The sequence below is a fragment of the Galeopterus variegatus genome, unplaced genomic scaffold, assembly GCF_000696425.1.
Source record: "Galeopterus variegatus unplaced genomic scaffold, G_variegatus-3.0.2 Scaffold145, whole genome shotgun sequence".
In the NCBI taxonomy this organism is placed as follows: Eukaryota; Metazoa; Chordata; class Mammalia; order Dermoptera; family Cynocephalidae; genus Galeopterus; species Galeopterus variegatus.
The window spans coordinates 672,399-683,100 of record NW_007726256.1 but is presented as its reverse complement, the minus strand read 5'-3'; the positions used below and the strand labels follow the sequence as shown (position 1 = coordinate 683,100).

Here is a 10,702-nt window from a genome sequence, read left to right as displayed (position 1 = left end):
ACCAGGTTCCGTGACTTGCTCTACCCACCTGGCTAAACAGAGGACTTACAGTGTTCTGAGTTTCATGAAGAAACTCCTTTAGCATAGGAACCAGTTCATACACTTCTTTTTTTCCCACTCAGCACCATGTCAATGACATAGTAGACACTTAGCTAACACTTCTTGAAATGAAATTCATATGCAGTTACAGGGAAAATAATTCAAATGGCCTATTTTATTGATGCAAATAATTGTTATTGGTACTATTAGCCTCTTCGTGTATAAGAACAATATGCTTGCAGCATTATTTTTATGATAGTAACTCAGCAAAAACCTAAGGGAAACTCACACACATCCTATACAAAGCTCCCCTTCACCCCAGGGTCAATCAGGGCGGCCACAAGTGTGGGTACACCACTCCCTCTGCTAAAGGGCAGCATGGCCATACCACCTCCTGGCAGTGGATGGAATGTGCTTGTCAGAACCTGCTGGCCCTTGGAAACCTGGGGTCACTTGTGCATAGAGCCAGCAGACAGGTCTCAGCTCCACTCCACAGCCAGGTAACAGTCCTCCTGGGAGGGGTGGGGTAGGTGTCCATCCATCCAGTCTGGGTTGCAGGCAGGAAGACCTTTCAACACTGGAGTGAGTTTCCCAAGAATTTCAGGCCATTTTCAGTACCTGGCAGAATTGGGGAGTGACTTTTTTTTTTGGCCATATCCCTACATCTGCCTGGAATAAGACCAATTATGACTTATAGTATTTGTACAGTTCGTAACAGCCCAGGCACACATTCACAAGCATTATCTGCTTTGACCTAAGGACACTGTGAGGCAGGTCTTCATTTCCAGCTGTCTGTTTACTTTAGGAAGTACGTGTGCATGATTAAACAGTCAGAAGAGCAACAAAGGACTGAGGGAAGAGCCAGTCTCGCTTCCCAGGGCTGTTCCCAGTTTTCTTCCAAAGATATAACATGTACTATCATTTTCTTGTGTATTCTTCTAGATTTTTCCCCATTTTGGAAATGAAGAAACTGAGATCCAAAGCAGCTGAGTGACTTTCCCAAGGACGCACACTGAGTAAGTCATACCTGCTTCTCATACCACAGCTTCCCCTACACTGATGGCTCCCAAACCATCCTTTAGCCAAGATTTTGGCTTTTATGAAAATGTACAAGAGCATAAACAAATAAAACCAGGTAAAAGTCAAAGCCAGAATAGGAGGCCTGGAGCCCCACAGACTCGCCACCAAAGAGCATATCTGCCTACCCCTGTTAGGCACTGTACAGTTATGGCTCCCTTCTCTGGCTGCTCCAAGCCACCTACCACCCCTAGGACCCTTACCTGCCTTCTAACTGGCAGGGGCAGGGCTCAACATTCAGACTTGTATGCCCTATCAAAGCATTCCAACCCATCGACCTATTCCTTCAAGACCCTGATACCTTGAAGGTTAGTCTGATTTAAAAAAAAAAAAAAAAAGTATTCTGGGCTGCAAGGGAAAATAAAGTCTGAAGGTTGGTGTCCTGAGGCTACACCCTGGAGACAAGGGCTGAGTTCCCTGGCCTCTCCCACCCCAACCCCCACTTCCCAGGGGCCCCAGGTGCTTTCCAGAAAGTCTTCCATAAAGCCTGAAGTCTCCAGTCATGGATAGAGCAGAGGTAGTGGATGCAAAGGAATGAGGGGTCAGGGCGGAGGGAAGGATGTATGTGTGTGTGGTATCATGGGACACCACTCTGCAATCCCCATTTTAAACAGTTTCTTCCATCCATACTCCCAAATCATGTATTTGCAATACCTGCAGTCTCCTTTGGGAAGGTCATTTTAGGGATGGGAGAGGAAGATGTTTGGGCACACGGAGGGTATCAGGGAAGGGGTGAAGCCAGTGTATATTAGGGACAATAATCTACTTGCACAGAGGCAACTAAAGCTGCATTTTATGGGACTGAGAAAATGTCATCTGTATCAAAGAAAGAGGATGTTGAAGCAAAAAGAGGAGGGAAAAAAACAAAAACAGGAAGCTGCTTGCCTGGCACTGGTTGGGTGCTCAAAAAAATATTTTAGCTCACTCATATATATACCCTGCATTCATCAACTATTACTTATCAAAACTGTAATGCAGAGAGGAAGTGAAGGTTCATCCTCAGGCAACATGAAGTCCTTTATGACCCGGAGCCTAGAGAATCTGAAATATACCACATTGGACATTTCACAGAGGTGAGTTGTTATTGAAAAGAGAATATTTCTGCTCATTCCCTCTATGACTTGGCCTTTGCATTTTAAGCCTCAATATTGTAGTAAGATAGCTTTTAGCTTTTAATTGCCCTGAATTTTGTTAACATTAAATGAAGGGAAGAAATGGAAAGGAAAATGGAACCATATCTGTACTGCTTTTGAGTTGCGTAATTGTATATTTTTGCCACTCTATTAGTTCTCAGCTATTCCTGCCTGTAAACCTCTCCCCCACTACCGCTGAGAAAAAGAAATATCAGTCATTCTGTTGTTGCTGCAAAGTTTGCAGAACTCTAAGTTCCCTTCTCTAGTATTAAAGGGAATTATGCAACTTTTAATTTAAGGTCTCTTTTTTAATTACCACCTGTGTGGGAGACCCTGAATCACACAAGTGTTCGGTTGTCCTCTTGCTTTTTCAAAAAACACTTTCCCTCCGAGAGGATATGACATTCGAAGACTTTGGCACTCAGCTGGAGTCAGGCAGAAGCAGAGCTTTCCCTCCATTGGCCTTCATTAGTGGAAGAGAAAAGGCACCGCCTGCCCCAGCCGCTCCTAACTCACAGATGACCATGGAGCCTCAGCTCACGCTTTCCAAAAATAAAACTTTACTTAGATGCTTTACCACACCCACAAAAATTGGCTCCAAAACCTTTTACCAAAGTTTTGAAGAATTGAAGTGAGAGCTGCATAACGGAGTTATTTCACTGTAACCATGGCTACAGGTTTTATTAGCACTAATTCCAGGATGTGGTGAGATCAGAGGTATACAGGGGACAGACAGAAGTGAGCGGTGTCAGAGTGCACACCCATAAATTCCCCACACTGGAAACAGTTCCTAATGACTCTGATTCATGAAAGACCCGGGGAAAGGGAGAGGAGGGAGAGAAGGGTGGAGGACTCGGTGTTAGCTCTGGAGAGGAGAGAAGCTCAGTGTTCCAATTTTAGCTATAATTCAGCTTTTTAGTATAGTCCTCTAAAATTCCACTGCCTTGTGTTTATATTGCAATTTTCCCTTCTCAATGTTCTTTCACGTGTCTTGTCTTTTCTTCACAACAATCCTGAGAGATACCCAGGATGGGTAATAACCTCATGTCTCAGATGAGGAAAGGGCTCAGAAAGCCTATGATTTTGCCCAAGGTCAAAGGCATGGGGGACAACTGAACTGGGACTAGAACTGGGTCCTCTGATCCAAGCTTAACATTGTTCCCACGCTGCCAGCCTTTTGTGTTATGCCCGGGGATATTCTGATATATACTAATTCTTCTTGCAAATATCCCTCCATTCTTACCCTTTGTCTGATTAACCACAGACCAGAGTCAGTCAATCAAACTAGAGGTTAGGGCTGCTAAGTAAGGCTTGCCTTTTGTCCTCATTTATATTTTTCAAGCCCCTGTACAGCTCTCCCCTCCCTAGATTACAGCACAGAGTAGGTAATTTAGTACCTACTCCTGAGGGAGTTTACAATCCAGGGGCTGCAAACTTTAAAATGCCTCCTGGGACCAGGCGGGTGAACAGGACTGGGTGAGGTGGGCAGGGTAGGGACTGGGGTGTGGGGTAGGAGAAACAGAGGACACAGGCCCCTTTAAAGCTCCATCAGACTGTGGCTATGTGGGAAGTCATTGTGGCCAAATTTTAGGACTAGCTAAAGATTGAGAATTCTATATGAAATATTAGGAGGCAGAAAAATAATTTAAAAAGTGACTGTGGGTTGGATATAGCTCCTCGACTGCCAGTTTTATGCCTTTGGGCCCCCAGCAAACACTGTCATATGTGATATGGTATTTCACTTCTCTTCTGGTACGTTTGTTCCTATCAAAATGTGAAGTCCTGAGGTCACAGAAGACAACTTAATCAAGAGTGTCTCGGAGTATGGCACACAGAGCAGTCTTTCAAATGTTAATGGGTGAACACCCCATTATCTTAGAAGAGAAGGTCTGGAGACTGAAGTCCTCAGCCCCCTGAGAATGGCAGCCTCAATTTCCCCATCTGTATAATGGGGATTAAAAGGCCTACCTCCTGAGTTGTGGAATGTGACCACGTCTGTAACACCTTGATAACACACACAGAGTTGCGCACTTAGTAAGGACTTAACAAATGGTGCCTTTCAGATTTAACAGATCATTCACAGTTCCTGTGAAAGAAGATAAGACATTTTGCCAGCCCTCTGTTTTTGAGGTTTTGGCCTCCTGAGGTACGTTAGTCAAAAGAGGTTGGTGAAAGAAAAACAAGTGAACAAGTGAGCATTCTAGCTGAAATGAGGAGGAGAAAATTGATAGTGATGGGCAAAACAAGGCTCCCCTGAGAGACTAGATTCTGGAGGTCAGGAGGACTGAAAAAGGGAGGAGCAGCTGGGAATGAGTGGAGTCGAAGTGAGCAAGAAGGCAGGGGAGAGGCTAATGTGTCTGCCCTGATTCCCTACGAATCGGTTATCTCACTCTTTACACCAATTCAGTGAAAAATTGGTCGAACTCTAATTAGAACAATTAAATAATTCTTTAATAAATAATGTTCTCACCTTTCACACAGTATGAATAGTGTAATAGTAAACACAGTGCTTTACAGCTTTCAAGACAATTTTAAGGCACCCACTGTGTCTCATTTACCCAACCCAGCAACGCATTCCTTCATTCATCCATTCAGCAAATACTTGCTGCCAGCCCACTTTCTACCAGGCACTGTGCCAGACTCTGAGCGTAAGATGACCCAGCACAGTAGATGAAACCCCTGACCCTCTGAGAAAGATGCTGATGTCTCTGTGTACAGAAGAGAAAACGGAACTCAAAGGCGTAAGTGAATGTTCCCGAGACCCCACACCATATTAGTGGTGGAGGCAAAATTCTTGACTATAAGTTTCCTTTTTTATGAGAAGCGATATTTGGAAATTTCCTTGATGATCTCAGGGAAGAAAATATGAGGAAGTTGTTGACTTGCTAACTGGCTGGAGATACTGTGTTCAATCACGTTTAGCACTGTCGGGTATTTCAGGGAATCAGAGAGTCATGATTTTTAGCTATTGGTCCCTTAGAGGAAGCTGAAAAGAACTAATTATTCTGAGTCTGTGACATTGTCCCTCTGGAGACAATGTAATTAGGGATGAGAAGAGAGAAAAAGAAGGAAAGAAGGAAAGAGGAAGGATAAAGGAGAATAAAGGAGCTGGAGATTCAAGGCCTTCTGTAATAAAAAATCAAAGAAAGCCCAAATGAAAACCTTTTAAATCCCTCTGGAGACAATGTAATTAGGGATGAGAAGAGAGAAAAAGAAGGAAAGAAGGAAAGAGGAAGGATAAAGGAGAATAAAGGAACTGGAGATTCAAGGCCTTCTGTAATAAAAAATCAAAGAAAGCCCAAATGAAAACCTTTTAAAATTCTTTCATTGTTCTTAAATCATTCCCTAATTATTTCCCTAGTACCATCTTTGAGAAGAGAGAGGGTGTCTTTTACTTCCCCTGTATTTCCTAGCATGGCTTAATTAATATTTGATGGATTGAAAGATTGACCCATTTGAACCTGAAGTGCAATGGAGATTTTTAATTTTCTCTTCTGCTGAACCTGAAATAGAGCATATAGTAATTAGGAAAGGATCCCTTGTTACCAGAAAGTCCCAGCTACAATGGGCTCTTTGTAACTGAGCAAAAGGAAGGCAGGTGATTGTTTAGGAGCTGATAAAACACAGGCTCCCACTCCCTGCTGCTTTCAGTGATATGGGATTTTCCTGATCATTATTTCCTCCTCAAATGAGTTTTGTGGCTGGAGGATCTGGCTGGACCATGCACTAAATTGGTGGCTAATTATCATCAGAGTCCAGCCACAGATGTGACTGGTGGTCACTCTTCTGTGCCCCTCATTGCTTGTGCCCTTTTTCCCCAGTGACCTGGATTAACTGCTTGATGTTTATTCAAGGTCTCATTTTTCTTTAGAACCCTTCGGTTAACTCCATTCATTTATTCAGCTATGAGCCATACTCTGAGCATTCAAACAGAACGAGACAGGCAAGGGCCTGTCCTCCTGGAGCTTATATTCCAGTGGAGGAAGACAGGCAGTAATATGTAAACCAAAGTGACAAGAGCATCGTAAGTGAATGGGAAATTTACAAAAGCAGTAGGTCAGGATAGCGTGGCAGGGTTGACTAGGGGTTGGGCTACTTTAGATTCCTTGGTTAGGAGCAGCCTCTCAATGAGGTAACATTTGAGGAAATTTGACTGGAAATGCATTTCTGAGACCTGAATGCTATGCAGTAGTGACACCAAGATCTGAGAACAAATATCCCAGGCAGAGGGACAATCAAGGTCCTGAATGGGTGGGCAGTCCCTAAGCTGGAGTGGCCAGGGCACAGGGAGGGAGAAAGGAGGTCAGACGAGGTCAGAGAAGGAGGCAGGGGCCAGGTGATGAGGGATTTGTGTGATATGGGGAGGACTTCAGATTTTATACTTCCAGGGATGGGAAGCCATGGGGTGGAAACAGGATGAGGGCTACATGAGCCGGCTCATTTGGGAAGAGTAGAACCAGAGAGGCTGGTTAGGTAGCCACTGCAGTGACCCAGGTGAGACACAACGGTGACCTAGCCATGGAGATGGAGAGAATGGATGGATTCAGGATTTGTTTGTTTTTTGTTTGTTTGTTTGTTTTGTTTTGTCTTTTTCATGACTGGTAAGGGGATCGCAACCCTTGGCGTGGTGTCGTCCACACCACGCTCAGCCAGTGAGCGCACCGGCCATTCCTATATAGGATCCGAACCCGCAGCGGGAGCATCGCTGCGCTCCCAGCGCCGCACTCTCCTGAGTGCACCACGGGGTCGGCCCAGGATTTGTTTTGAAGATAGAACCTATGAGACCAGCTGATGGGGTGGAAGCAAGGGTGCATGGCCAGCCTTCTGCCCAGTCTGAGCAGAAAAGAATTTGTCCATTTGTCAAATATTTATTGGTGCCTGTTGTGTGATAGGCATGAAGCGAGGCCTTCAGGTTATTCAGAGGCATGAGAATCATCACTGTTTAGGAGATGAAGAGAGTAGGAGAAACAAGTCAAGTACAAGAAAGTGTTTGAGAGACACATAACCCTTTGTATGTTTCTGTACTCTTTAAACTTGTTAAATGAGACAAGTAATTATAACACAATGAGATAAGGGAGATGGCCGGCAGCCGGCTCTATGGTAGGTCAGAAGAGAAAGAAATCAGTTTGGGGAAGGAGAGAAGGGGACTGACCGTCACAGAAGACCTCACAGAGGAGGCTTGAAGGATGAGGAGTTGTGGTAAACAGATGTGGAGGGAAGAAGGTGAAAAGACATTCCAGGCACGTGGAACAGCACGTGCCCAGCACTGTGATGGGAGAGAGCAGGGAATGTGGGGGAACTTAAGGAGAGGGTGGCAGTGGGGTGGGGGTGGGGAGATGAGGCTGGGATGCTGGGAGGGACACCGCGGGCGCCTCATCCTCCTTGCTAAGGAGTTGTGATTAGCATATAGGTGGAGAAGAGCCAAAGAAGGGTTAGGCAGAGTGTGAGTGATCACACTGGGTTTTAGAAAGATGAATTACAGGAAGGAAAACCTAGAGACCCGTCTGAGGGCTTGCACAAATGCAGTAACAACAGGGGTGAAGAGGGGGCAGCTCTACATCTCAGGACCCTTTCTCTGCCTTTCCAGTCCCCACCCCCACACTCACATGGCCTGAGCTCCCTCGCTTAAGCCCCACTTTGCATTCATTCGATGCTCACCATGGTCCAGCTGCTCTGGCTCCCTCTCTCCGGGGTATGCCGTGCTCCTCCACCTCGGTAGCTCTTCCTGCTACCTGGAAGGCCCTGTCCTGGGCTCAGTGCACAGCGGGGTCTTTGCCATCCCTTAGATCTCAGTTCAAAGTCAACTCTGCAGAGGCCGCTCTGATTATCTCCTTTATAGCACTAATGACATATCTGGTTTTATTCGTTTGTGCACTTGTTTATTACCTGTCTTCTCAGGTAAGATGAGCTTTACCTCATCTGCCTTATTCATGACTATATCCACAGCACCTAGGACAGGAAACAACACATACTAGGAGCTCATTAAATACACTAGCGGAAGGAAAGAAGGGAAGGTAGGAGGAGGAAAGGGATGGCTTGGTGTGGGACTGAGAAGGAGGGCTCATCTCATCCCTCCCAATAAGGTGAGATCCGTGGTGGGAGGGTGAAGAAACTACCTAAACCCCTATCATTCCGATAATGCCAATCCATATCGTAATTCTGAAATGGCGGCTTGAAAAGGAATGATGAATGAAACAATTTGGCAAGTGTCGCTTTGCTATAGGAAAACTAGAGAAAGAGAAGGAAATGCCTTTTTGAGGNAGTGCACAGCGGGGTCTTTGCCATCCCTTAGATCTCAGTTCAAAGTCAACTCTGCAGAGGCCGCTCTGATTATCTCCTTTATAGCACTAATGACATATCTGGTTTTATTCGTTTGTGCACTTGTTTATTACCTGTCTTCTCAGGTAAGACGAGCTTTACCTCATCTGCCTTATTCATGACTATATCCACAGCGCCTAGGACAGGAAACAACACATACTAGGAGCTCATTAAATACACTAGCGGAAGGAAAGAAGGGAAGGCAGGAGGAGGAAAGGGATGGCTTGGTGTGGGACTGAGAAGGAGGGCTCATCTCATCCCTCCCAATAAGGTGAGATCCGTGGTGGGAGGGTGAAGAAACTACCTAAACCCCTATCGTTCCGATAATGCCAATCCATATTGTAATTCTGAAATGGCGGCTTGAAAAGGAATGATGAATGAAACAATTTGGCAAGTGTCGCTTTGCTATAGGAAAACTAGAGAAAGAGAAGGAAATGCCTTTTTGAGGAGACCTGCATAATCAAAGGCATGACTCCAGAGTCGTCCCAAATTCAAAGAAGGCAAATAAAATCATCATTAGCTAAGGCGTCAAGGGGTGTTTACTTTGGCCAGCCTATTTGTTTGAGGTCAAATAGTCAGGACTCACGTTCACTGCCTGACTAAGCTCTGAGCTATTCTCAATCTACTGACTCATCTAATTCTCACAACACCCTATTCCCATCCACTCCATTTTACAAATGAGAAAACTGAGCCCCGGAGAGAAAGGTTAACCTGTCCACTGTGGTACAGCCAGTGAGTGGCAGAGCCTGAATTGGGACCCATGGGATACTGGGTCCCAGAACCACTGCTCTAAAGCACTAAGGTAAACCCCTTTTGGTCGAAGCTGCCTTCCAGGACAGTTGTTGGACTTACTGCACATTTACTATTAGCTTTTTTATTAGTTTTATTAAGCAGGATAGGTTAATGGCTATAGCCAAAAAAAAAAATCCCCAAATTTCAATGGCTTCACTCAACAAAGGTGTGATTCTCACTCACCTCACTGATCACCGCGGTCAGCAGGGGAGCTCTGCCCCACGCAGCCATTCAGGAACACCTTCTGTCTCGCCATCTCAAGGGCTCCTGGAGTCCTCCCCTGGGCCCTCTGCACCTGCCAGCCAACTAGCAAGCAGAGAGAGCCCAGAGGACCTTCAGCAGCCACGTTCCCTGGGTCAGAACTCAGTCGCATGCCCCACTGGGATGTAAGGGGGCTGGAAGTGTAGTCTAGTTGTGCCCTGGAAGAGGGTGTGGTGGGCATCTTGCAAAGCACTGCCTCAATGCTTATTTTTAAGGACTTTTATAGGGGAGACCTGGCAAGAGGGTGAGCTGGGAGTCAGAAGACATTGGTTCTGGCCCTGACTCTACCAGTCATTAGATGGGTGACCTCCAGCAAGATGTGCCACTTCAGGTCCCAGATTCTTCATCAATAAAGTAAAGCATCCAACCCAACGGCCAATCTCAGGATTGTTCTAATCCAGAATGTCTACATGATAAAGCATCATTTTATTATTTTTAATAACCATGATGCATTAATCATTTCTATATTTATGATCTATTTGTGCTTTTGTTCAAAACCACAACCATAGTTATAACAGATTCTGAGGGAAGATAATATCTACTTTCCTTTAATACTCAAAATCTAATTATACATCATATATGCACAGTCTAGAGGAAAAAAGAGCCTCCAACTTTGAATTAGGACTAGTTATTTGAAGCAATTAATTAAATTGAGGAAAATATAGATATCTATTTCATACTGCGTAGAGCCAGGTTTAAGCAATAAACTCTATACAAGCAGGTTATTTGCTATGATCAATTTTTGTGCAAAACAGTACTTATATCTACTGGAGGGTATCTGAGCATGCCAGGTTAGCAAGGTGAGAACCGTCAAGAAAATATATATCCAGAGCAGCAGATTTAATAGCTACTGACTGAGGTTCCACTTCATGCCCTCACTGCCAGAGAGCCTTGGTTTCTGAAGTGTGTGAAATTATCATAACCATAGGGATTTTGCAAGGCAGGGGGGTTTGAGAGCTGGGACAAGGTTGGACAGGCAGAGGGGAGAGGCCTAGGGCTGAATAAGATGTTTTAAATCTCCAGGAGAGATGACAGGGAGTCAGGTAGAGACTGTTTGATAAGATTCCTATTTTGGAAAAAAA

The 10,702-nt window shown here is 44.9% G+C and overlaps 1 protein-coding gene across 1 annotated transcript in view; it reads left to right on the top strand.

Annotated features, from left to right (window-relative positions):
* Positions 1-979: 979 nt before the first annotated feature.
* KIAA0040 (KIAA0040 ortholog) overlaps positions 980-10,702 on the top strand; it is an 18,470-nt gene continuing 8,747 nt past the window's right edge. Inside the window, exon 1 of the mRNA XM_008591202.1 lies at positions 980-1,055. The gene's annotated coding sequence lies outside the window, so the exon portion shown is untranslated. The remainder of the gene's footprint in view (positions 1,056-10,702) is intronic.